Source organism: Lonchura striata, chromosome 2, assembly GCF_050655825.1.
Source record: "Lonchura striata isolate lonStrDom1 chromosome 2, ASM5065582v1, whole genome shotgun sequence".
Taxonomy (NCBI): Eukaryota; Metazoa; Chordata; class Aves; order Passeriformes; family Estrildidae; genus Lonchura; species Lonchura striata.
This window is the reverse complement of record NC_140704.1, coordinates 37,938,714-37,965,438: the sequence shown is the minus strand read 5'-3', so window position 1 is coordinate 37,965,438 and position 26,725 is coordinate 37,938,714. Positions and strand designations below refer to the sequence as shown.

At 37.9% G+C, this 26,725-nt stretch overlaps 1 protein-coding gene across 5 annotated transcripts in view; it reads left to right on the top strand.

Annotated features, from left to right (window-relative positions):
* Nucleotides 1-26,725, top strand: part of ZNF385D (zinc finger protein 385D) — a 453,016-nt gene that overhangs the window by 37,813 nt on the left and 388,478 nt on the right. The window lies entirely within an intron of this gene.

Here is a 26,725-nt window from a genome sequence, read left to right as displayed (position 1 = left end):
CTTTCACGATCTTAATGCCCGGAAAGCACTGTTGAAAATATTGCCCTGTATGCTGCTGTCTCTTCCTCACTTGTTCGGAGAGACAGATGCTCTCTTTGAAGGCTAAACAGCATATACAGACAGTTCTCCCAAAATCACATCCTGACTTTGAAGACACAGAGTGGAGTGGTGTTCCACGAACTATTGAAAACAAATGTTGAGGTTCATGACCCTTGTGTGCTAAACACTGAATGCAGTTTACCCAGAGCCAAATCTGTCGTGTACAGTTCTCTTACTGTACTGCTTGGCTGTCACTGTTCTCTGCTTTGAGGAACAAACCCAACTGTTTGTGGATCTGGTTGCAATTCTGGAAATCCCACTAGAATTTGTTCTAGCTGTGTGTTCCCCCTTGGGTTGTAAACCCACTATTCGGGTAAGTGGGTTTGCAGAAGTCTCTGACCTAATCCTTTATGCGTAAAGTAACAGTTTAAGTTGTGCTTGAGTTCTGCGTCAGTTTGTGTTTGGTTGTTGTTGTTTATGTTTGTCCCCAAAGCAACTTCGTGTCTTTTCCTGAGAAACTAATTTGGCTGAAGGAGTAATTTGTACTCTTCACAAGTCCAGAGGTTGCTGTAGGTCATTCAGTAATCTTGATAACAAAGATGTTGGGATGGTGGGGAGTCTGGTGTTGGTGTTTTGGGAAAATGCTTGCTAAGAAAGTAATACACAAGTAATACACAATACAAGTCCAGGTCTGAAATGAAAGCAAACTCAGTGTTTCTTCTATTGATTGTCACCTGGATGTTTCTGAGCTGGAACGCTTCTACAGCAACATCTTTTCCATTTTGCTTCTTTGGAAGCAAATTAAAAGTCAGAGCACAGATTTTGTTAGTGGATATCAAAGATCCTCTTAAGTAAATTCTCTGAGGAAAAAAGTGTTATCCATTTAGAAGGAAAGGTGGTTGTTTAAAAGTAATTGCAAATATTTATCCTATTAATTCTGATTGTGATGCTGGTAGTAGGGACTGACATGTTGATGAGATTCCTTTAAGTTGTGTACCTATCTTATGTGGGTATTACACAGTAGCTAGGCACGTGGACCAAAATTCTGGATGCAGTGAATTCAGTGGGAATTTTGCCATTGACCTAAGAGCCAGAATTGAATCCACAGACTGTGTAGTGTGAGGTGTTGGGCCAACATTGGGCTGATTCAGCTGTGCAATTGTGGCAAAGTTTATAATCCTGCATATGCTGCTATGATTAATATATTATCATAATAGCTTTAAATTTAATTAGTTAAATCATGCAGTTATAAAATAACTTGGTTTTAATTTACCTTAAAAAAGGTGTGATATGCTTCAGTCCATCAGGATTGCTTCTTAAAAAATGTTTTCTAAAATATCATATTACACTGAATTCACATTTAAGTAATTACTGCAGTAACACAGAACACTGAATTACACTGAAGCCCATACACTTTGCATCCCAATTTGATTTCAAATGTCATTTAAAAATAAGCACTCTATTGTATTGCCTTTGCAAAGTGAAATAGACTTAGTCACCAGATCGTTTACTTACCTTTGACAGCTCCAAATATAAGGTAAAAATAAAATCAGAGTATTTTGCATGTCCGTAATACTGATTGTATACTATAGGGAAATATTTGGGATGGAAACCAAAGATGTGGTATTACTTTAGTATGCTTACAAAATTTTCAAAGTTATAGAAACACTCATTTTTCCAAGAATAGGGTTTTAAGTAAATTTCAGCTTTTGTAAGTAGTGTTGATAAATTCATCATACAGAAACAGAGAACTTAGTTTAAATGTTTAAGCTAAAGCATTAGAGAGGTTATAAGTAAGATATAGCTAAAAGTAAAATTGTGGTATATGAACTGCCAATGATTTTTAACTAGCAAACAGACTGACACGTTTGACTAATTTACACCTGCATGCATTCAGCTATCAAAGTGAGGTGGAAACTGTTCACCAGAGAGCTGTATGAAATACTTTGAAATTTGGGAAGTAATATTTATTGGGAAGTAATATTTCTTCCTAATCTCTGTTTTTGCTGCAAAACCATTTCAATGGGCCACCATTCTACCTTGGAAAAAAGAGTCTTAGCTCTATGGATCTCAACAGCTCTGTTATGATTGACACCATCTGAAGACCATGCACAATATTTCTGTGTATGTTTGGATTAAGATATGTTTATTTGGGCATCACTTAACAGTCTAAATTGGCAGGGTGAATACTGAGTTGCAGCTGAGCAAACCTGCCATTTAACTGAGTCAAGTTACAAATATTTTCCAGCTTTGACATTCTTCTCATCTTTTACATGAGGAATTAGGGAGACTTTCTGTACTTCTCTGATATTTAAAAATACAAATATGAAAATTTCCCTGTGATCTCATGTGTAAAAGTTCTTGTTTTAGAGGTTTTTTTGTTTGATACCATGTAAAGCAATATAAAGCAGAACTAGCGTTTCAACCCATTGTGATCTATACAGTAAATGAAGTCTTGTCAAGATTCCAGCAAAGTGTTCAAGATCCTGTTGAGATGATGAATATTAAGAGTCTTGTAAAAAGTCCATTTAAAAATTTTTAATGTTGGGTTATCATTGGCAACTTAGCTGTAAAATCTCCAAAGAAAACTTGAAAACTGACAGCTATAGCCAAAATTTTATTACAGATTCTCTTTAGGCAGATGTTAAGAAGTAGCATAATGAAAAATATGTAAATAAAGTAATATTTTAGTGTACTACTTGAGAAAAACTTTGAAATATTTGTATGAGAAAACTTCCTCCCTTGAGAAATAAATGTGGAAGGATTGTGACTAAAAGCTATGAAACAGAAATAAGTTTTAAAATACTTGGTACCACTAGAAGTAACTTCTGGAGAGAAAGCAATGTTTTATATCCCTTTTAAAGCTATGTCAAAGTTAGTATAAAAACACTTACCAGGGGAAAACAGCACAAGTAAATAGTGCTGAATGTATGTATAGGAGTGTGTGTATCCACATAGGTGACATTTTAGACAGAAAGCAATTATTTTCAATTTATTTCATTTTTTTTAAAAGGAGCTCACAAAATGTGCCATATTTAGACTGGCAAGTGCAAGTTCTCTATGCTTCAGCCAGCACAATGAAATCACTTAGTTTTATGCCAATATGTTAAATTATACCCAGGTAGGATGGGTAAATGAATATGAGCTCTAACAACACAGACAACTTTTTCACCTGGAACTGCTGACTAATTTTAGTCTTCACCTCTCTAGAGTTGTCACAGAAAAAGACAAAACCTGTTGTTGCCATATCTGTTTGGTGTAATGGAAAGGTTGTAATGTGGGAAGGGTAGAAGTCAATGTATTATTGCTGCAGAGACATGGTCTCTTCCAGTTGTGTTGAACTGTTGGGAGAATGGAGAGAGAGGAAAAAAAACCCTTCAAACCTTTTCATAGTTCTCTTCTTGAATAAGCTTAGTTGTGTGCATATGTGCAAACATCTAGGTTGCTCCTGGAGTGGACTAATTCCACAGTTAACAGTTAGGAAATTAATTTGTGCTTGAGCTTTCCACTTTCAGATATTCTCATCTTTTTACATTTCTTCTTGAAATATTCAAAAATGTGCTTCAGTATTTTCTGTTGGCTTTTCTTTTTCTTCCTTCTCTGTCTCCTGGGAAATAATGTTATTGGTCGTGTTGGGGTAGTCATAACCAAATCTTCTGTTTTGCTTGAGGCATAGTTCTCTCACCTCACTTTTTACATATGCCTTATTGTAGCATTTGTGAAAGTAAATGTCTGAAATTAATGTAGGTTTTATATATATATAAATATATGTATATGCTTCATATAAAGGAATAGAAGTTTTCTTCTTAAAGCACGTAAACATCTATTCTGTGATCAAGTGGAATAATCTGCAGGTAGATTTTAAATATTGAAACGTTTTCCTAGCCTTTATGTTCAGAATGTGTGAACATTGATGTTATTTCTGTTTACATCTACTGACACTTTGGTGCTGCAGCCACTTTTGGGGTCTCATTAGTAAGGCAGTGTGTTTACTGTGCAATGCAGACTGTGCTCTTAAGGCAAGGCTTTCCAAACAAATAGGTGGGTAAGGAAGGGTTTTGACCTGGAGAACAAGAGGGGTTGGTTTGCCAAACATATTTTAACTTATTAGCCTTTCCCTTTTTCCTTTGGTATATGAATTGCTGGCTAGCTATTACCACTTTCTGTGGTTGTTTCTGTTTTTTTTTGTTTGTAAAAAAATATTTGTTTTTTTCTTTTGTTTTTCAAATTAATTCCCTGTAAGAAAGGCAATACCCTAGTGGAAGCCTAGTTCATAAAGAGGATATTTATGATACTGCTAAAACCTAGCATTATAACTTCCTCAATTAGAGGTAAGTAATCAGAGCTAAAAATCCTCAGACTATTCTATATCTTAATTTATGATAGAATGAAAAATACACCATCTAGATCTTAGAAGCAGACTCCAAATACAGTTTTCTGATATTTATTGAAATCTAATTTTGGTGCAGAAATGTAGTTAAGAAACCAAAGACTTCCACTTCATAACCAGATATATTTTTCTGACTTTTATTTTTTTTACAGTATATTTGGGTAGTTTTATTCAGACAGAATCTAAAGTCACCTTGTTGGGAAGTACAAGGTGTGATCTGAAAGGAAAAAAGAAAGAATCACTTTCCTGATCATTTGGCTTTTGCTGTTGAAAATTCTGAAGCTATGTGAAATGATTACTCTGACAGAACTATAGAAACTATCTCATTTCAGTACATTCTAAAATATTTTATATTTTGAGTAACCCTGACTCCGGGGCATTTTATACTTGCTCCTGGAAGTTTCCAGTCCTAATATTCAGTTTAACATTTCTGCCTTTGTCTTTCCATTTAGCCGTGCCATGTTAAAACAATGAATCATCTTGTCCATTAACTACAGTTGGAATGTCTGTTTATGCACGGAATTTGTTTTGTCATGTTGCCTTAATAATTGATTGGAACTGTGGCAACTCCTGACTGCTTTCTTTGGGCTATTCCCAGTGCTGTTCTGAGCAGTAGAAGCATAAGCCATCCCCAGACCTGGAATGTCTTTACCCTCTAAGAATTTAACTTGTCTTTCTTATGAAACTGTTTTCATTTTCTGTCTTCATGCATATGACATTGTGTAAAGGATGTAATATTTCCTGTAACACTTGAACAAGGAATATTGTTATTGTAGGTTCACTTTGATACATTCTGTTTTGTTGATGGATTTTAAATTGGTGCTGATTAATATATTGAAGCATTAAATAGCAAGTGAAACAAAACTACTATGGCATTCTTTGAGTAATTTAGGAAAGTGACATGGTGCAAAGGAAGGGGCTACAGGGCAGGGAGGTTGTGCCATTGAATGCAAATTTGTGCCTCTTGCCTTGTGAGTGAGCTTGAAGATAGCACTTTGGTTGCTATTTAGGCAGTGTTTTGAAAATAAATGCCCTTTTGTTAAAAAAAGCATGACACTGGCAGTTCCTGGAGTCATTAAATAGTATTTGCCTTACTTATGTAGTAGTATCATTGAGATTATTTTCTTTATTTCCTTGAAAATATATTTGTTTCATTTGAAAGATAAATACTGAAGGATTTTCTTAATAAATAAGTCCAAAATACTGTGTAAAATGTGTTATTTTTAAGATGGCTTGGTGGTCTTGTCTTGGGCACTGATATCTAAGAATATTTTTTGTGTGCTCTTGATGACTAATTTTTATTGACTTGTTGATGCCACGTTCCTGTGGTAAGCATCAAAAAGTCGAAACAAGGAGTAGGAATTAGTGGGTAGGACCTTCTCCTGAAGGCAGATTAAAGTAGAACTGTTAGTTTGTGATAATGAACCCAAGAGCCTGTGGAAAAAAAGGAAGAAAAAAAGAGTTGTTATTGTCAATGCGCTTCATTGCGCTTTGCTGTACAAACCATTCTGGTATTTTGTTCAATACTTATTGCTCTGAAGCTCTGAAACTACAGAGCTGTCTAAACTGCTGGCATTTGTAGTGAGGGGGAGGGATGGGAGGCTGAGAAGAGATACTCCTTCTCCAGAAGTTGGATTGAGTTAATTCATGTCGTGTAACCAGATGTCCTCATCAGTTTCATCTCTTTGGCTGATTGTCACCGTGGTTTCATGTGGGAGGTCATGGTTGCTGCTAGACAAGAAGTGGGTGTGAGTAAAATTTTTTAGGAGGTAAGTGAGAGGAGGTTCTGTAATGAGAAGCTGTACACAGAGAGATCAAGGGACCCCTGCGTTGCATTCATATCATCAGGACTGCAAAACAGATGAGCTGCTGCGTTCTGGAATGGGCAGAATGTTTCAAGACTTCTGCATCATTTTTAAATATAAGACATCATAATCAAGTCCTGACATCAGTAATGTGTTCCTTACAATGTTCAAACCTGAATTAGAGGGAATGGGAACACAGTATTCAATTTTTATTTGATTTAGAGGTATGATTTTTTGGCTTTCTAGCTACTTGGAATTCCAAGATCTATTCAAGCCTATGAATCCATTTAAAATCTGGAAGAAAGTGTTTTTTTTAACATTTCTATATGTGTTTTAAGGAAACATGTCTTTTCCTGTTCTGATGATGTTGGACTTCTGTATATTCTCTATGGCAGGACTGCTCCCAGACCAGGTATTGATTTCAGTTAGCACTGAAGTTGCCTGAGGGATGGCCAGTTGTTTGTGTTAATGGTACTGCTGGGTGCAGCCTAAATTGCTTTGAGCATTTGGCCTACAAAGGCAAGTTCTAATGAAGCAAAAGAGAATCTACCACTCTTTTTTTTCATTGTGCAGTTGTGGAGGATTTCTTGTTATTTTTCACTGAGAAGTGGTAATAATCTGATTAGAACAGAGGCATATATTGTTGGGGCTTTTGTTTGTGTGGGTAGTCTTTGTTTTCTTAATGTCCAGGCTGAAAAGCTAGTCCTAGGTCAATTACCTTAATTTTTGGGAGAGGACTATATTGCAAGTGTAGAGGTGGGAAAAGGATCACCTTACAGAAACTGCAGTGACTGGAATGAGATTCTGATCTTGGAAGGGTTTGATCTTGTGGGCTGTAGCTGCTTGCTGTATGCATCAGATCAGGGTGCATACAGCAAGCAAAATCACCTGATTTTTCAGGCTTTCTGAATTCTTCTGTTTTGGCACTTGTTCGAGGGATAGAGCACACAAATGATCTCACAGAAGAGATGATTAAGTGGCACCTGAAAGTTTTTCAGAGTTCTTAGCAGCATTGTGCAATTGTTCCATTGCAGGGAGGGTTAAGCTGGAGCAGCATCCTTGACTAGCCTATTGTCCCTCTTATTCCTGCACCAACATGATGCCAGTTTGATGGCAGATGGATATTTTTAGCCCAAGGCTTTTGTAGTCTGCAAATTCAAACTCTGTTTTATGATTTTTCTTAGCATAGAAAGAGGAAAGTGGCCAAATTACTTATTGATGTATTTTGACAATTGTATACTGCTGTTTGATGGTGATGGTGGAAGTTTGTTTTGCATTTTTTTAAATCTAGTTAAAATATTTAGATCCAATAAGTTCTGATTATATTCAGCTTCTCTAGTGGAAACTTGAGGAATACATACATACATACCAATCCTGCAGGTTGGAAGGACCCTAAGGAACATCTCTAGTCCAGTCTTCCGCTCTATGTCAGCTGTGAGATAAGATCAGGTTGCTCAGAGCTTTCTTCCATCCAGTCTTGAAAACATCCAAGGAAGGAGGGCACAAACTCTAGCAACTGGTTACTTTTTCACATCAAAAAGCCAAAGAGCGCCTGATAATTTTGGAAAAGTGGGAGCTCTAGATTAACAGGCATCTTCCTAGAAATAAATCTGAGAGTAAGTGGTGCTAAAGTGATTCCACTGATGATCTGAAGTACCACTTACCAAATATAATGAAAGCTGCCTTATTTTAGGATGTTCCAGAAAAGATACTGTGGAAAACTAATAATTTGCTAAATCCATAGTGTTTTGAATATAAATAATTCTAACGATTCCTAGGCTTGCAACTTGTTACCTGGGTTCACCTAGAAACTTCATTAAATTTTTGAGACATACAGATGGGTACGACAGCTGTCTTGCCCTTCAGCTACCTGCATAAATCAGAAGTGCAGGTAAGAGTTTGTGATGGGAAGGGTCTTGGCAACCTGAGTAACTGAAATGTTCCAGTGTCATTATAACACAGATGTCTCTGGTCATTATAGAAAGAGTCTGAAAGACAGTGCTTTACTTTTGATTGGTTGGTTGGTTGGTTGTTTTTGGTGGGAGGAGGCAGGGAGGAGAGGTTGTGGGGGCTGTGTGTGTTTTTTTGTTTTGTCCTTTTTTTTTTTTTTTTTTTTTTTTTTTTTTTTTATCCTCCACAAGGTCCCAGTTTTGAGACAATAACGAGACTGCTTGTTCTGATGTCCTGCTTGACACCCTGCCCACAGGGTGGTTGGATTTCTCTGGATGTCCCCTATGTCTGGCTTAAGGAATTTCACAAAGAACCAGCAGCTCCACTGCATCTTTATTTCCTGGTATCTTCTTGTGTACAAGCCTACAAGTAAATTTCACAATTTTCCATCAACATTCCTATATCAGAAATCCCCATGTAACATAGCGTGTATACAGTACTACAACTTTGCTGGTAATATATTTTCCTGATATAAAAGAGTACTGTTTTTTTTTTTAAAAGCACGTTATGACTTTTGGTATAAACTGCTATTGTCCCACATATCCTAATTAATTCAGCTATTTGGTATAATTAATTTTTTAATGCTTCTGCAGTCATGTAATAAGATACATTGGCCCACCAGCCGTCTCAAGGCACTCATGTTAAGAAATTGTTTAGAGACTCACTTTCTTTGCTTAATAATACTTTAATAAGACCTTTCATTGAGCTCTGTGGCCATTAAAGTCTTATTTTTGAAATTTTCTTTTCTTTGTCTTGTCCTCAAGTGGTTTTTTTTTTGTTTTCTTTAAATCTGGCATCAGATTTTATCTTTGTTCCTGCTCTTTGCAGGTTTTGTTTTGTTTTTAACAAGTAGATGGATAAGAACCTCTGTCAGTACAGATATGATTCAGAAATCTTTGATCAGTGGTTTTCCTTGAAGTCTACAGTCCTGGTAATACTTCAGGTTTCAAAGCTAGGGACAAAAGATTAAGAAACTAGTTTGGTAAATAGAAGTAATTTATGATTTTCCTAATGTAGGGAAAAAAATAGAACTCTATCTGCTACCAAAGTTGTGAAAATTTGGCAGTGGCTGACCCTGTGATGGGAAATCCCAAGATGGATTTCTTCAGTTTGTGCTATTTTACATGTTTCTTGAGAATTAGCATTTGTACTTCAACAGTTGTTTTTTTAAACGTGTCTGTGTTTGAGAAGGGGTGCATGAAGCCAATCCATACAGTAGAAGGAATTGCTATGTCCTAATAACCTTTTCAGGAGTGGATGTTCTCTGGTCATAACTTACAGAACCTTGAATCTGGCCCAGAAGGACGTGGGAGTGAAGGGTGCCATGAAGAGCTCTCCTTGCCAGAGCAGCACTGTGCAGGGTGTGTCTGTGTTCGCCACACTTTGTCGTTTGTGTGTTTTTGCTGCAGAAGACATGCAGCAATCACAGCAGGCACTACTGAGCAGCGTGGCTGGGAACTCTGCTGCCATCTGTGTTAGTGCTGCCTGTTCCTGTTGTGTGCTTGCTTCCATATGTGTAGTTTAGCACTTGGTCTCTACAGCCAGTGGAGTAATATATCTGAAAACAGCTGTGATAATTGAAGTTGATGGCAAACAGTCATTTAAGAAGTTAATTAATTTGTTTTCAATATATGTTCTGTTTTTAGTTTTTTTTCTGTAATATCTCCTACTCCTTCAGAAACATTTTGTGAGGTACTACTGCTCAGTCCAAACTTGAACTCATCACTTTTGGCTTTGCACATTGTAATAGGCTCCACAGCAACCACTGTGATGCCATAAACAGAGGGTTTGACTTCAGGTGAAGAATGTAGGCAGTAAAAGCAGAATAACCCATAAAGGAAAATGTAGGAGGATAGGGAAGACAGGGAAAGTGATTATTTTGGCTTTCTGTGTAGTGATACACCACCCACCGTTCCGGAACTTTTTTTTATATCTTTACTGATAGCTGAAAGAAAATCAATTATTTTATGATGTCAGAGTAGAACTTTCAATTTTAGGCAGTATAATTGGAAATATATACAAGTAATGGAGTTGTATTCTGCATGAGGTTTCTTTTTCTCTCTTTCCATTCATTTTTAAAAAATCACTTTAGTAAATCCACCGTGGGAGGATCGTTTTGCTGCTGTACTTTTCCCAGGATGCAGCAAAAGAAATTGCATTTGCAGTTCATAGAGAATGAAATTAGACTTGCTCTGTCCTGATGATCCACTACTCCTACACCCAGCACATTTCTGGGAGAGACTCTTGCTTGCTATAAGAGACATTGCCCTGACTGTACTTGCACCTGCTCTTGTGCATGAAGGAACAGGCATGGATTTGGGCCCACGTAGCCCCCAAATTAGAATTTGGCACTGTATGGAGTGCCTCTGTGTGGGTCTGCCTCCTTCCTCTCTGAGGCGTTGTTCGTGGAAGGGGAAGAGTTCAAACGCATCACTTTGTTTGCTTATAGGAGTTGAGACAGCTTTCTGCTCTGCAATGGATTTATACCTGCTCAGAAATAGCATGGTCTCAGAGAGCATCAGGCAGCTGAAGGATGGCCATGTTCGTCTTGCATCATCTCATGTTCACAGCATAGTTGGCTGCTGGACTGTGAAACCAGTAGAAAGTAGTTGGGAAATGCAAATGTCATTGTGGCATCTGGAAGAGTGGACTGTGATGTGTGATTTTTTCTTTTTTTTTTTTTTTTTGGACACACTCCTTTTTCTTGTTGGGTTATAAAACCTTGCTCTTAAACCCTTCAGCCATCCATCCATTAGAGACTATGTACATAAACCTTCTTTTGTGTCCAGCCAGTTCATTTTTTGGGGGGGCTATGGCTTCTCAAAAGCAGCTTCAGTTAGACAAACACTCAAATGACCTTAGTGCTCTTGTAGCAACTTAAGTACCTGTGTGCCAGACTGCACAGCAATAAGTACTTCCTTTTCTTACAGAACAGAAATTGAAAGCATATAGTGCCTATGGAGAAAAACATTCTCAAATAAGAGCAGAGAAAGCCCAAGGATCAGCAAGGATTTCCATTTAATATAATGCTGATCCTGTGCTCCACAAAGCTGGTTAATGTGAGGAGTCTTTCACTAGATCAATATATCTGTATCTGTCTATCTAGCTAATCTATCTATCTATATCTATCTATATCTATCTATATCTATATATCTATTTCTTCAACAATTTTGGCAGTTTTCATTTACATTTCAAAGGCAGAGAGAGACTGAGAGTACTTATATGTGTAATTCCAGTATTCCAATAGTCCCTCCATCTGGATGGTTGTTCCTGTGAAACTGACACAGTCTGGACAATTTTAATCAATTTCATTTTTTCCAGCTTCTCAGATGAGCCTTTAATCTCTTGCTTGCTGATCCCTGTTTTATAATCAGATTTGACAGCGATAGGATGGTAGTAAATATCTTGATATAAAGGTCCATAATAAAGTAGGACTGTTGTTTCTCTCCTTACTTCTTGGTGAGGTAAAATTTTATTTGTGAAGTGTGAATAACTTTGAAGCATAAAGCTGTCTAGTCTGGGGCCATTTTCAGGTGGATTCGTTAACAAGTGAGAGGTTTATTTTCTTCTCCCCTCTCAAAAAGAGATATAAAAGGCTTATTTGTGACATACTTCTTAATATTTTTGGAAATGAATTTGATATCAACTTGACTAATTATTCTGTTTCCCTAGAGGCTGATAAGATGCTTTTCCAAATAAGATATAAGATAATAGTTATTTGACATGTGGATAGTAATTTTCTTTTCTCAATAAAGCCATTCTGGAATAATTTTAATGCTGTCAATAGAAACCTTATTATTAACTGAATAAAGATATGTTTAATAGTTGCATTTAGCAAAAGCCTACCCATGGTTGGAGTTTTTTTTATTGTTTTGTATACATGTGTTAGCTGCGTAATTTCTGTGTCTATTTTGCTTCCCATCAAAGTGGAAAAATCCTTTCTCTTTGCCTTTTAAGTTATCCTCTGCACAATCTTGCAGGTCCAATTAATGGTAAATATATTCAAAATAGAAGGTTGGAGATATACACAACATGATGAGCATACCCAGCTTAAGTGCAAGCCGTGCCTATGGAATAAAGCAATTTTGTTCAAACATTAAGCTGTAATCAATCATGTTTAGTTTTAATAATTTTTTTCTTGAATATTTTTTCCTGATTGTGTATCTCCTTTACTTTTTATATTCTTAGTTATAATTTTGGCATTATGCCATTGTAACCTGTCTGCCTGTACTTAATATTGGGAGAAAAAAGACTCTAAATACACTGCCATATTTTATTTCTTTCTCTTGCTCTTCTTTTCATGATAAACTAATTTCCATGTCTATACTGTTCCAAAATTTCTTCCCCCTTTATTCAGCTCCCATAATCTCAGTTAAATCTGAGCTTCACTCTTAGAGGCAAGAATTTAAATGTGGTTTCTTCCCCTTCTGCTTAAACCCTTGCCTTTCCTTTTTAGGATTTGGTGTTCTTGCCACCTGTGTATTCAAATGTCCATCTGGCACACTACAGAGTTTTCTAATTCTTTTATATATATATTATATAATATATATATATATATATGTTAATTTCCTTTTCTTAAAGAAATTTATGGTGGTTTTAATGTATGTGAAATTATTCAGTATTTTCCTTTACAATTGTAATGAGAGTCCTAATTATCAGCCCAAAAAGCTCCAAAATCTACACTTGCTTATATAATAGTACAGTAATTTTCATTTATGCTTTTTCTGCTTTCTCTCGGTTTTATGCCAATAATTTCAGTAAGATCAAACATTGTAAACTTTCTGGGTATAACTTTAGAGATAGAACAGGAGATTCTGAGGAAACCATACTCCTAACAATATGCTTCAAATCCAAACTCCAATCACCTGATGTACAGAGGAGTGCTGCTGATGATTGTCCTCTTCAGAAGCTGGTGTTTTCCTTGATGTTGCTGTAGGAAGAGATCTTTGTTGTTTTGGACATACATTAGAGAACTCAAAATTGCTGACAAAAAGGGGCAGTCTGATTTAGGACATTCCCACAGATTTTGTGGGGGTAGGGAAGGACTATGTTAGTGCTCATCACTGGCAAATGGTAAGAACCCTTTTTATTGGGTCATTGTTTCTGACAGCTTCATCCAGCTGCCTTTTCAGTTCTCTCTGGACATGCTGTTACAGAACTGTGAGAAACAGATTGAAAAGTTGCGTGCAGCAAATGAGCAGTACAAGTTCCTTATTAATGCTACTTTTCCCTTTGGCAAGCTTTTCAACTTCAGAGAGTATATTTCTTCCCCTGCACTTGGAATTAAATTTGTATGCCTTGACAGCCAAATTATTTGCTGTAGGAGTAAAACACCACATCTGTCCCTCACTGAAGCTGAACACTTTGACTGAGCTGGCTCTACCAGTGCACGATAGCATCAAATGGTCCATGGGCCAAAAGAAGATTTTCTGATAATTGCAATTTGTGTGGGCAGATACAAAGCTGAGGTGGCCTTCAACAAATGGGGTCAAGTCACAAATAATTAAACATTCAGGCAAAAGTGATAACCATCATTATTCATGTGGCTGACTTTTAATTGTCAGCCATGTGGCTGACTTTTAATTAGCTTGGAATTATGCTTTACTGGTTTAAGTGAAAGACGGAAAAGATTTTGTCAGCTGAAAATAAATTGCTCGAGTTTTTTTCAGGGATTATTACTGAAACCAACACAATTCCTTTTAAAACTTGAATTATATGCAATATATATTTTTATATATGTTATATCCATATATAAATTAAATATTGATGTATAAGAATAGAGTGCCTGTTGTGGAAAAGAATGTGCACAACTCCATATGAGAGGGGATGCAGCGTTACCTGACTCAACCAGTTATAAGTGTTTTTTTGGCAGTGAGTGAAGAACTGAATTTAATGATTTAAACATACAGGGACCTATGGGCAATGTCTGCACAGTGGTTATTTGCATTTGAGAAATGGGAGCAGGTATCCAAGGAATTTACTGAAGTAAGTTAATAGGTTTTTGAGTGTGCAGAAAGATAGATGTACTCTGGGGAAAGGTAGCATGTGAACAAATCTGAATTCACAGGGCTTGAATGTTGGTGGTACTTTGCAAAATTGCTTATCAATAGCTTATTGAGTAAACAATTTACTTTAGCAAGTGTGGAATATTGTAAAGTGATGAAATATGATAGCACTGATAAGGAGGGTGATACCAAAGCCTGTGATTAACAAAACAGTAGAATTAGGATAGAAAACCTCACACACAACGTTTTATTTCCAGATAAAGAACATTCTACAACTGAGCCTGCACAAGGTGAGTGCAGTGTGTTTAAAAATGAGATGTGGAAAAGAAGAAGTACTTAACTGGACCAAAAAAGCAAAGAGGAGTATAATGTACAGTGGTCAGCAATAATGATCATTCTAGTTCATCAGCTGAAAAAAGTATTTGATAAATGTCCTAATCACAGAATGAAACAGCAGAGAGAGACCATTTTAGTTTTCCCTTAATTAAAGCCAGGAAGCAAATGAGAATCCAGAGCTAAAAGTCTTCAGGTATCTCTGCTTTGCCTGCAGAAACTGACAGGAATATTCCAAGTAGGAATATGACAGTTTGTGAAAAAGCTACTTCATACAGTGAAACTGTTGCATGTTTGTATATTTATCAAATTTGTAAAATGCGGAGGAAAACAGTGAGGGTAGCTTTCCCACATGAAATTGAAATCATTAGATTAGCTATCAGGATAACTAAATTAGCAACTTGTTTTAGTTTATCTGTAAGAGGACAGAAATCCATAGAAGATCTGCATCTTTCAATAGACCAATTAACACAGAGCAAGTAATGAACAAAGAATGACTGTCAATGCTCATAAAAAAATATGTCTACTGCCCAGTCCAGGCTGAAAGGGAATTGTGTTAGGGTTAGTGGTGTTTTTTTTTTTTTTCCTCTTTTAAGTCCAGAAATATGGTTCTTGCATAGAGATAGTTGGGCTGTGCCTGGAACTTTTTGTATCTGTCAGAAGATATCACTAAATAAGAATGTCTTTGGGATTATCCTGGCATTTGAGATGTTTTAGAGGTAATTGAACCAGGCACTAGGGGAGCTCTTAGATGTTGATATTGTTACTGGTGATGTTCTTGTTGCAAGGAAAGGAAAAGTCTGGGAAGAGGCAGTAGAATACTGTGAGGTTGGAGTATAGCAACCTTTGGGGCACGCCAGGCAGTTCTTGTGTCTAAAGGATATCATCAAAGGATGAAGTGGAAGTGATTAATTCCAATATTTTATGTGTATGTCTCAGTCTCTTGTTTCTGTTTTTCTTGGCTCCCTGTCAAAATTTCCTTCTCCAGGACATCCCAGGCTTATTAAGTATTTTAAGTACCCCCCTGTATCTTCTTGTCCCACTCCCTGTCCTTAAAGCCGTTCACATCCATTAATCTTATCCAGATTTGTGGGCAAATAATATGTCTTCCCAGTCTAATTTTCCCAAAAAGTCTTTAGCCATGTCCACAAAAAATTCCACCAGGGACAGATATTGAAGCAAAAAAGAGTCCAAAGAAACCCCACCAAAAACCAACCAACCAAACAGAAAAAAAAACCCAATAAAAATTTGACAAGGTTCTGATTTTTCTGATTGGAAGTGATGACAGCATGATGTGTAGTGCTACCTGGACTATTACAATGTTTTCTAATTGCATCTTTTCACATAGTTTCTGACTAAAAAAATTTCAAAAGTTTGAACGACCAAATTTTGTCTAGCAATCATGCTTCTGATTAATATGAGGCCTTTGAAAAGGGACTTAATAACATTGAGGGAAAGCAAAAATACGCTTCTGTCTGACAATTGCCCACAATTAATATGGCAGTCAAGCATAATATGTCTAAAGGAACAAATGCATTGTTGCTTTTTTTCTCTTAAATATATTGTGTGTTTGATAGTGTTTGTGGGTTTTGTGTAGATCTTGTTCAATAATATGTTTTTAAAAGTTAAACTGCTACATTGTGTGATTTCAAAAAGGATGGAGATACGACAGGTTAATATGCATTGAATTTCCTTTTTGACCCTGAGTATATTTACTTGCAGGGAAATTCAGCATGTCCTTGAAGATACCCTATTTATAGCCTAATTTGGACCTCTGTCTTTAACTGAATGAAATAAATACATTATTACATTTGCCTTTTTATTTCAAAACAGTCCAGCCAGGGAGTAGAACAACTGTCTTCTAGAAAGTTCCTACTTTGAGTGGAAAGTTTGTATCCAGAATAACTTTCCCACTTCAGGAAGTTTTGCTCTGAAGCCAGACAAGTTTACACCCGAACTAGTTTGTTATTATTCCCTCTATTTCTCTTGTCATTCACTATTTTAATGTGGGCACATGGCCAGTTTTGCCCCCTTGCTATTGTAATTCATGTGAAATTGATGCTGCTGAAATCACACAATTTTTAAATGCTTTTTACTTCTGTGTTCATATCTGTAGCAGTTGAGGGGCCCTAAACTCTTTTGAGAGTGACAAAATGTGTTCTGGCAATGTTAACCTAAAATGTAAAATTCTTGGCATATCTGGAAGCATGAATAGAGAAATGCACCAAAGGACTAGGGTTGCTTCAAAACAAGCAGTCAGAAGAGGAAGCAAAGAAAGTACCACAGGAGGACTGTCAGAATACAGGCTGCCTTGGTCCCTATAGCATTTGATGAAGTTCAGGTTGAAAAACAGGCTCATATGAGAAAAGCATCATATTCCCTGAAACATCTGTGTGATAGATACAGTAAGTTAGTGAGGTGAGTGGGCATCCTTTGTTTCCAAAGAGAGGAGAGCAAGCTAAGAATTTTTCCATGTTTTTTTCCTCTGTTCCCATGAAAAACTGAAGTTTTCCAGAAATGACTGGACAAATAATAAAGGCTGGTATATTTGGTTTGTGTGTCAAGGTTTTGTTAGCAGGGGGGGCTACAGAGGTGGCTTCTATGAGAAGCTGCCAGAGCCATACCCTGTGTTGGATAGAGCTAGTTCCAAGATGGAACCACAGCTGGCCAAGACTGAACCAGTCAGAGATGGTAGTAAAGCCTCTGAAATAACAGATTTATCAAGGGAAAAAACCTTGCTGCACAATGGAAGAGAGAGGAGTGAGAATATAGAAAACAACTCTGCAGACGCTGAGGTCAGTGGAGAAGGAGGAACAGGCAGCAGAGCCGAGATTCCCCGCAGCCCCTGGTGGAAACCATGCTGAAGCAGCTCTGCTCCTGCAGCCCCTGGAGGTCCACGGGAGTGCAGAGATCCCCCTGCAGCCCATGGATGAGCCCACACGAGAGCAGGTGGATGTGCCTGGAGTAGATTGTGACCCCATGGGGAGCCTGCTCTGGAGCAGAGTCCTGGCAGGACTTGCAGACCCACTGAGAGAGAGAAGCCCACACTGGACCAGGTTTTCTGGCAGGATTTGTGACCCTGTGGAAGGGAGCCACACTGAAGCAGTTTGTGAAGAACTGCAGCCTGTGGGAAGGACTTGTGTTGGAGAAGTTCATGAAGGTCTCCTGTAAGATGGATCCCACCCTGGAACAGGGGAAGAGTGAGAGAGGTCCTTCCTTGTGGAGGAAAAATTGGCAGAGATAGTGTGTGATGAATTGACTGCAGCTCCCATTTCATATCCTCCTGTGGTAGAGAAAATGTGGAGTGAAATTTAGTCTGGGAAGAAGGCAGTGCTGGGTGGAAGGTATTTTAAAATTTGATTTTTTTCTCATTTTCCTACTCTGATATGACTGGTAATAAATTAGTTAATTTCCCTGAGCTGAATCTGTTTTGATTATGACAGTAATTGGTAGATGATCTTTCCCTGTCCTTGTCTCGATTCATGAGCCTTCTGATGTATTTTTTCTCTCCTGTCCAGCTGAGGAGTGAAGAGCAGCTTTGATGGGTATCTGGCATCAAGCCAGGGTCAGCCCAGCACAGCTGGGATAATTTACAAAAATTTGAGGCAGGTGGGAACAAAGTTGAAAAGGGGCATCAGCATGAGCTTGGTCAGCACTGTGACCACACTGGCATTAGAAATCTCTCACAAAGGCTGACTGGAGAAGAGCTGGAAGTGAAGATGAAGAAGCTCTCTTAGGAAGTAAGGTTTTCCTGGTTTTCTGCTATCTAGCAAGATGAAATGATTCATACCATGGTCAGATATATGCCAGAGAGGGAATGGGAATACATGGTTGGGACAAAAATGCAGGCTTGGCACGCACATTGGACTGATTCAGGCTTACAACATTAGGTGACAAGTCACCATCCTGTAGCTGCAATCAGGGCAACAGTATTAGGCAGTATTTATACCATATTTTCCTTTTCCCATTGCCATATCACCTTTTTTTACTCCCTTGCAATTTAAGCCTTTTGGAGGCATGCCTCAGAGCAATGTGGTGATTGTGTGTGGATGTTATAGCCTCTATTACCCACTCTTTCAATCCAGCACATGCCAGGTATTGCACCAGGGCTCTGTATAAAAATGCTTTATGATCACCCAAGTGCTCAAGAGGTGACATAGGAATGTCATCTGATACCATAGGGAGGAAAAATACATGGACCATTTCTTGATGCTGGTATGAAGGCTTAAACTGAAAAAATATTTTTGTTTAGAATGTTTTGAAAGAGTTCAGGGTAGCACAGCCATTACGGAGAAAAGTCTTGAATAGCTGCTAAGAATCTGCATCATCTCTAAGGAGTGAGAAAGGATAAAGAAGATGTGGTTTTGATCTCTAGAATAAATACCAGGAGAAGGTCAAGAAAGTGCATTAGCTAAGGGAAATACCTTTAAAAAGGCAGGGTCATTCAAGAAGGGCATTTAGGGAAAAACAGAAATAACTCTTCAAGAGACGGTAAGGATGATGAACATTCCTAGAAAACTAAGCACTATGGAGTGTGATGTGGACAGGAGGACAACTGGAGATCACTGAACTATCACAGTTTTCCTGCAGCATTTTACTTTCTAGGAGAAACTTGACTTTTATGACTTAAAACCTGTTGAACTAACATACAATCAATAAGAACTTCAAGCATGTTCTGCTATGGCTCTATTGCAATTTTATGTTTTACTGTTTACATTCAATTAAGAAACATTTCTATTTTGAAAAACATGCTAAAGCCATTTCTCTGCAATGCAGCTTCCTCCTAATGATATAAATTCCTGATAACTTGTTTATGTAAAGGCAGAGCATTCATTTTCTTAATTCAAGGAATTATTTTTCCGGCCTTCATACACTAGATTCCAGCTGGGAGCATATCATGCAGCTCTGACCCAGATTCACCTGCCATCTGGACTACCTTTTAGAAACATCCTTTTTCATTGTTTGTAGCATGAATAAAACTTCTTCAGCTTTGCCCCCAAGTCCATTAAAGAGGTTCTCAGATATGACTGCACAGATTAAAGCAGAACACAGCTGATGTGTATGACAGAAACAGCTGTTGCTGACAAGTATTCAGCCTTGTCACCTCCAGTTCCCATTCAGTCTTACAAGAAGCAAGTTCTCTTCATTAGGAGGAAGCGGAGCTGTGCTTGCAAAGATCCTGGTCTAAGTGACTTCACTGCTCTCGTGTTCCAGGCTAATATAGGCTATTTAGCCAGGCTGTGAATGCCCTGGGGAAGACCAAGACCTCATTTCTGGTTTTGGCCTCAGAAGTCCAGGCAACAGGCTAATGAAAGGTGTTAGCGTTCAAGCAGATCTGGAAATCTCCCGTGATTTGATGTATCAGAGCAAAACTAGTTAGCTGCATTTCAGCATCATATCAGATGGCAGTGACTGTTCAGCACAAGGTTTAGGAAGACCTCTTCTGTTGATGGAATATTTTGAATGAAGGAGTTTCCTACAGGAATGTTTTTTTTGTTTGTGTGTTTTTGTGTTGCCCCAGACAATAAAAGATCTAGATTGTTAATTTTGCCAACAGACCCTTTCTAGTTTATCAAGCTGTTGATGACTTCTAAAGCTGGTCTATGAAAATTTGTAAAATACACCTTTTGATTCTTACCTCCCACAGGGTTCCTTGCTGTTTGTATAACCATTTCCTAGCTCATGAAACAAAATGCAACTGCATTGTGAGGAACAGAAACTAATTGATTGCTTAATGATGGTCAGCAATGTGATGTGCATTGGAAAACTGGTGGAATGCTGGTTTTAAAGAAATTTGTATTGTAAGAAAAGGAAAAGCCTTTTACAGAGATCTGATATTTAACCTATGTCACTGAATGTCAACATAAATGAATATAAAAATTTTGTAGGGTTTTTTTTTTTTGCACTATCTCTCAGATATGTATGCATTTATGTGACTTTTTTGGGGAATTATCCTTCTAAAATTTAAATGAACATGTGGCAACTGTGTGGTTTTTAGGAAAAAATATAGTGTATAGGTTTACTATCCTGAGTTGTCAGAAACTAACACATTTGAGTGAAAACTAGGTAACATTTTTAATTCAAGTGTTTTCCTTATAGTGTGTGTAATTCAAGAATTGCTTGCTTTAATTTCTTTTTTCTTTTCTCCCAATCCTTCAAAATAATAAATTCAACAACTATAATAATCTCAATGTGGAAAAACTTGAAAAAAAAAAAGTGAAGTGCATTGCATTATTTTAGATTTTTTTGACATAATTTAGAGAACTAAGGACTTCAGCCTTTTGGTTTAAATTCAATCAGGCTTTGACACCTACCAAGCACTGTGCCAATTGTTACCTGTAAATATGAAACACCTATGAGCTAGAGTGAATTCATTGAAGAGAAGCCAAAGAATTACAGGTCCACTTCACTGTCATTTAAAACATGATTTAAATTTTAAAGTAAATCTCTTGACATTAGCAATTGCCAGGGCTTTTCAGACTCATGAGGCAGAAATCACTACTGTATGCTTTTATGTTGTAAATTATGAGATTCACACATTTGTGTCACAGTCTAGCTGAGAGAAAAACAAAGCTGAGACCATCTGAAATGAAATCATGTTGTGATTTGTGCCAGATGGGTGCCTGAAGTAATTACAATGTCAGTGCTTCCTAAGTAGGGTAACGATATGGACCTAATTCTGGTCAGTCTGGAGAAATCTGTTTTGATGAACTTTCAACACTATTTAGCTCAGACATATGTTGAAAGATAACCTAATGGGATGTTACTGCAATCTGCTGCTTCTTACCCAGGCTTTTGAATACACTACTGCCATAATTGTACCAGTGATGGTTTGTACAAGTATTGAGACAAATAGGGTAGGGCCTATTATTTTTATATTTGGTATGAAATCTTGATAAATAATCTCTGTCACTTTGGTATTGTGGTTTGCTATGAGCAAAATAGTTATGACTTGGGAACCTTTGTTGAATTTAATTTTTTGTCAGTTAGGAAACACCTCTGAACATGGATTTGGGTATTGAAGGGAAAGCAAAAAGAAAGAATATAAACAGTTAGAAGAATCAAGCACTTCTCTTCCCCTTCCCCAGGATCAGTTTAAACCAAACACCTCTTCTAATCCCTCCCTAGTCTTGGCTTCCCTTATTTTCTATTCAGACTAGGTTCAGTGTTCCCCACTACCTTTGGGGAGGTGAAGAGAAGTGCAGGAGGGGAGGTCATGTCCCATAAATATATATATATATATATATATATATATATATATATGTTTGCTCCTCTTCCTTTTACTGTTTTTCCCACTGTTCTCTTTCTTCATGTCCTGCTCTAGAGAAGTACCCACCGGCCAAAGTGCCTTTGGGGGTGCAGCAGCCCTGGCATGGGTTCCCCACAGCTGCAGTCCCTCGGGCGTGTTGCTGCCTCAGCGTGGGTCACCCATGGCTGCAGTCCCTCCTGCCCAGAGCGTGTTCCCAGCAACATTTCCAGTGCTGTGTGTCCCACCTCTTGTGGCTGGCACAGGCACTCTTAAACCTCTTTCAAACCTGCCTGAGGTTTTTGGGGGTGATGGGCTGTTTATGCCGGAACCAGCTGTGGCCATCTCAGGGCACCTCTGCAATCCTCTTCTACCAAATTCCTGCTGTTGATGCCCAATATGCAACTGTAGTGCAGATTTTCCCAATCTTGTTTTAAAGTTTTAATCTGCAAAAGACAGTGCACAGAAGATGTGAACCTGCAACACTGCATTTTGTAAGGGCTTGGAGGAAATGGTTAAGTTCAAGGAAGGGCTGTTTGATGAATAGCAGATAAATAAACAGGACTTGGTAAAGAATCATTTCTTAAATCCCAGTTGTGTGTCATAGTCCTTGTGTTTTATTGACATCAGTGTCATCTTTCACCCTTTAATAATGAGACAGCTATATTTCCTCATGGACTCCTTTAAGATGATTTCTGACAGGTAAGCAGAATGCTCATTTATCTTAAACCTCAGCATACTTCATGCTCTTCTTCTTCTTCTGCTGGATTTTAATATATTATTTGCTGAAACAGCCTTAGCTCACTAGAATGAAATAATTTTGCAGTGGGCTGAGGCAACAGAAAGCCTGAGCACCTGTGAGTGGGCGCTCCCTTGTGTGTGCTCTCCACCCCTGGTACCTGGTGGTCTCTGTAACCTGGGATTTCAGTAAGGGCATATGTCCAGTTTGCTGACCCAGGATGCACAACTCATTCTTTGTTTCCTACCTAAATCTCTACAGAAGTGTCACAGCCATGTCATCTAAAGAACTTAAGACTCAATTAGCTGATGCTGGGATGTCTCTGTGTGAACTCAATAGTGTTGGTTCTGAAGTTGCTGTCTGAAGGCTCAGATGTGCAATGCCCTGTTGGTTAACGCTTCATGGGAGTTTGAAATGCTTTTCGAGTTTGTTTTCTAATTGATCATCATCTAAAGCTTATCTTCACTTTAAAGAGGAAAACTGGGATTTGCTGGGATTTGAATGTCTGTTTGAATCTGACACACCAAGTCGAATGCTTCTAGATGGCAGGTCTTGTGACCAATATATCCTATTCATTGGAACAGAGCAGTCTATTTTAGAAATTGTCCAAGGCCTATTTTATTCAAAATGATCTCTCACGGCAGCTTTACATAAGCTGAAGAAAATATCTTTTGCAAAGCTGACTGAAAGTCAGTAGACCAATTTGTGTAAAAAGGGTTTGGTATTTCAATTTAAAATTATATTGAGGATGGAGGAGAAAAGGAGAGACCTTTTTGTGCTGAAAGTTAAGATGAGGACAAAAATAATTCTAGCATAATGGTCTCACCCTGGAAAATGGGGTTTCATTAAAGTCAGCCTTCAGCTGAATCTATCAGAACTGTCAGTCACAAGAAGAGATTGTGAGGCATGTAATTCCATGGAAAGATTGTAGGTCCACAGCCTGCCTGTTTATATCTTCCATGAAATATATACCTCCACATTTTTTTATTTGATAAATATGAAAACAATCAGAAATGCTAAAACATTGAATTTCTGAATTAAGATTCGTGTAGAGGGGAATGTGCTACCTTATTCTGAATTCTGTGAAGAGTTTAGATTGTTATGTGTTAGTTTATATTGTTTTCTGCCTTGCAACTCCTCTCTAGTGTGGTTGAGTTTGATTTCAGAGGTGATACATATGTGATGTTGAACATGGTTTAGTATTTAAGAGAATATTTATTAAGAGTATTTAAGAGTTTTGGAGAATCTGTGACTTTGGCAAGACACTTGCTTTGATGAGACTACGAGGTTAGCTGCACATGTAATCCCAAGAGTTTCTCAGATGGGCAGAGAAAAACCCTTTGAAATTCTATTAAGGCAAGTGCAGAGTTGTGCATCCAGGGAAGAATAACCTCGTGTACCACTAAAAGCTGGGGGCTGACCTGGTGGAAAGCAGGTCTGCTGAGAGGGAACTGGGGATCCTGGAGGACAAGGAGCTGTTGATGAGCCAGCAGTGTGCCCTGGGGGCCAAGGAACCCAAGGGAGTCCTGGGGTGCATTAAGAAGAGCATTGACTGCAGGACAAGGGGGTGATCCTGCCCCTCTACTCAGCTAGCGAGTCTTAGTGAGATCACATCTGGAGTGCTCTGTCCAGTTCTGGGCTACTCAGTACAAGAGAGACCTGGGGCCAGGGGCTGTGACGTTTAGGGGATGTTTAGGAACACCTCTCCTGGGAAAGAGAGCTGAACCTTACAGCCTGGAGAAGGCTGAGAGGGGCCTCATCAATGCATGAAGGGAGAGTGCCAAGAGGATGGAGCCAGGATCTTCTCAGTGGTGCCAGGCAATAGGAGAAGAGGGTACAGGCAGAAACTGAGAAACAGAAAGTTCCACCTGAACATGAGGAAGAACTTCTTTATTATGAGAATGATGGAATACTGGAATAGATTTTCCAGGGAGTTTTTGGAGTATTCTTCACTGTAGATATTCAGGAACCATCTGGACACATTCCTGTGCAATGTGCTCACCCAAGACTGACCCTGCTTGAGAGGTTGGACCAGACAACTCTCTGTGGTCCTTTTCAGCCTTATCCATTCTGTGGTTCTGTGATCTTCAGGAAATTAATTATGAATAACTGTCAAAATACTTGTATCTGTTATTGACATTGTATATATTCTAAGATACTTTAAAAAGATAAGCATCTCTCATATTTGTAAAATTTTCTATAGTAATTGAATCAAAGGACTTCGTGGCACTAATTCAAAATGGGAGACATCTTAATTATAGTGTTAATGTATAATAACTCTTTTTGCTGTTTTACTACTCTTTCTAAATTGCTGGCTATGGTAATAATATCTTTGAGTAAAGTGTTAATGAAATTGTGATTCCTATATAGAGGGAGAAAAATTACCAACTCAGAATGTCTTTGTTTTTTGTGAGAGATGCTTGATATATATGAATACATTGGATTTGCCACTTGGCCACTTGATTTTATGTGACATGCTATGAAACTTGTTCTGGCTGCATGTAGCTTAATTTCCACAGAAGGCAATACATTTTGGATTTAGCTTTAAGGGCTTAGGGATTGGACACATTTCCTGATTTATTTTAGTCCACATATTCAAACCATTAGAAAGCTAAGGCTCTCAAATTTATCTCTGTGTGATCTGAGGAGACACAGTACCTCACCAGTTGAAGCATAGCTCTCAACAAACAAAGGCTCTTCATTTGAAAGAGTAACATGACCAGTACATATACTGTGATATATGTATCTTGTTTCAAGAAACAAGTCAGTATGAGTAGTTGGTTTTGGTTTGTTTATTTATTTTCTTTCCCAAGATATGGGTCTCTATATTTAAGGTCTCTTCAAATCCAAACCTTTCTTTGATTCTATGATATGGCTATATGCTCTTCTGCACACACAATATATCATAGGCTACTTGATCTTCAAATAAGACAGATAATTTATTCAAAGAAATTTCCCAACTGTTCCCTAATATTTGCAAAAGCTGTTACTTTCCTAGCTGTTCCTCCTGCCCCCTAACCCCTGCAAACTCGTCCTAAGGTGAAAACTTTCTTTGGACTAAAAACTGTAAGATGTCTCTCCATTTGTATTGTTATATGGATTCTCTTGACAACTCTGTATGTCAAAATTTCAACATGCAATGTGCTTTATTCAGCACATTGAGTGCTGTTGGAGTGGGCAAAATCTATATATACCAGACTGAACTTGCACAGGCAATGAGTGATGGACAAAATAACTCAGAAAATTAGCATTTTCCTTAAGAAAAAAAGCCTATAATAGTGTTGTCTTTCAAGAAAAGTCCAAAAAGTCCTTTAAAAATTAACATCAGTGCTAAAAGAAAAGTCTCATTAGATACTAAGTGCAATGGAGACGTTGGTGTTATGGCAGAATATTGTTTTCCCTGAGTATCACCTTCTAACTCTCAGCTGTTCTCTAGGCGCTAAGTATTTTAAGTATTCCTTATGCTTGGGAAACATATTATGAGTTACTGCTTCTAGTCTTGTCAAAAGCTTTTTCTGTTCTATAGGTATCTATCTCCCCTTTTCTAAAATTTGTCTAATTGTTCTGAAACAAAGCCAATTGCATAAACCCAGTGTTTTCGATTTGGTACTTAGATTCATGTTTTCTGTAGCTTTTCAAGTCCAATAAAGGCTTTGCGTGTCAAAAAGCTTTTATTTCCTCCAATCTCTTAATCTGCTGATACTAGAAAAAAGATACTGTCTCTGCAAATGCTATTTCAGCTGTTCTGAACACACAGTTATTTCTTGTCCTTGTCTCACTGGTCAGTAGTTGGAGGTTGTAAAGGTTTTTGAAGGTTGTAAAGACAGATGAATTAGGAAGGGATTTATTTCATCTCCTCTTGATGCAGCTAAAGCTTCAGCCTGTAGGTCAGAGTAACCAACTAGGCTCCCTCTGTGGAAGAGGGAAAAAGGGACAAGCAAAGGAAAATGGCATTCTTTTATTACTCATTTCTGTTGCAGGAAAATGGGAACAATGTAGGGGAAAAACCCCAAAACTTTACCACTGTCAGAATCCACTTAGTTTCTGTTCCACCTTTCCCTTCAAAGTGACTGATTCTGCAGCAGGGTTTATTCTCAGATCTCCAGAATACAGTGAGGACCTGATGGTTTTCCAAAACCCAAACAGGGAAAAGGCCCATTCATCTCTAAAATATGGTTCAGAGAAGTAAATTTAAGTATAGAGGAGAGGAGACTAGGA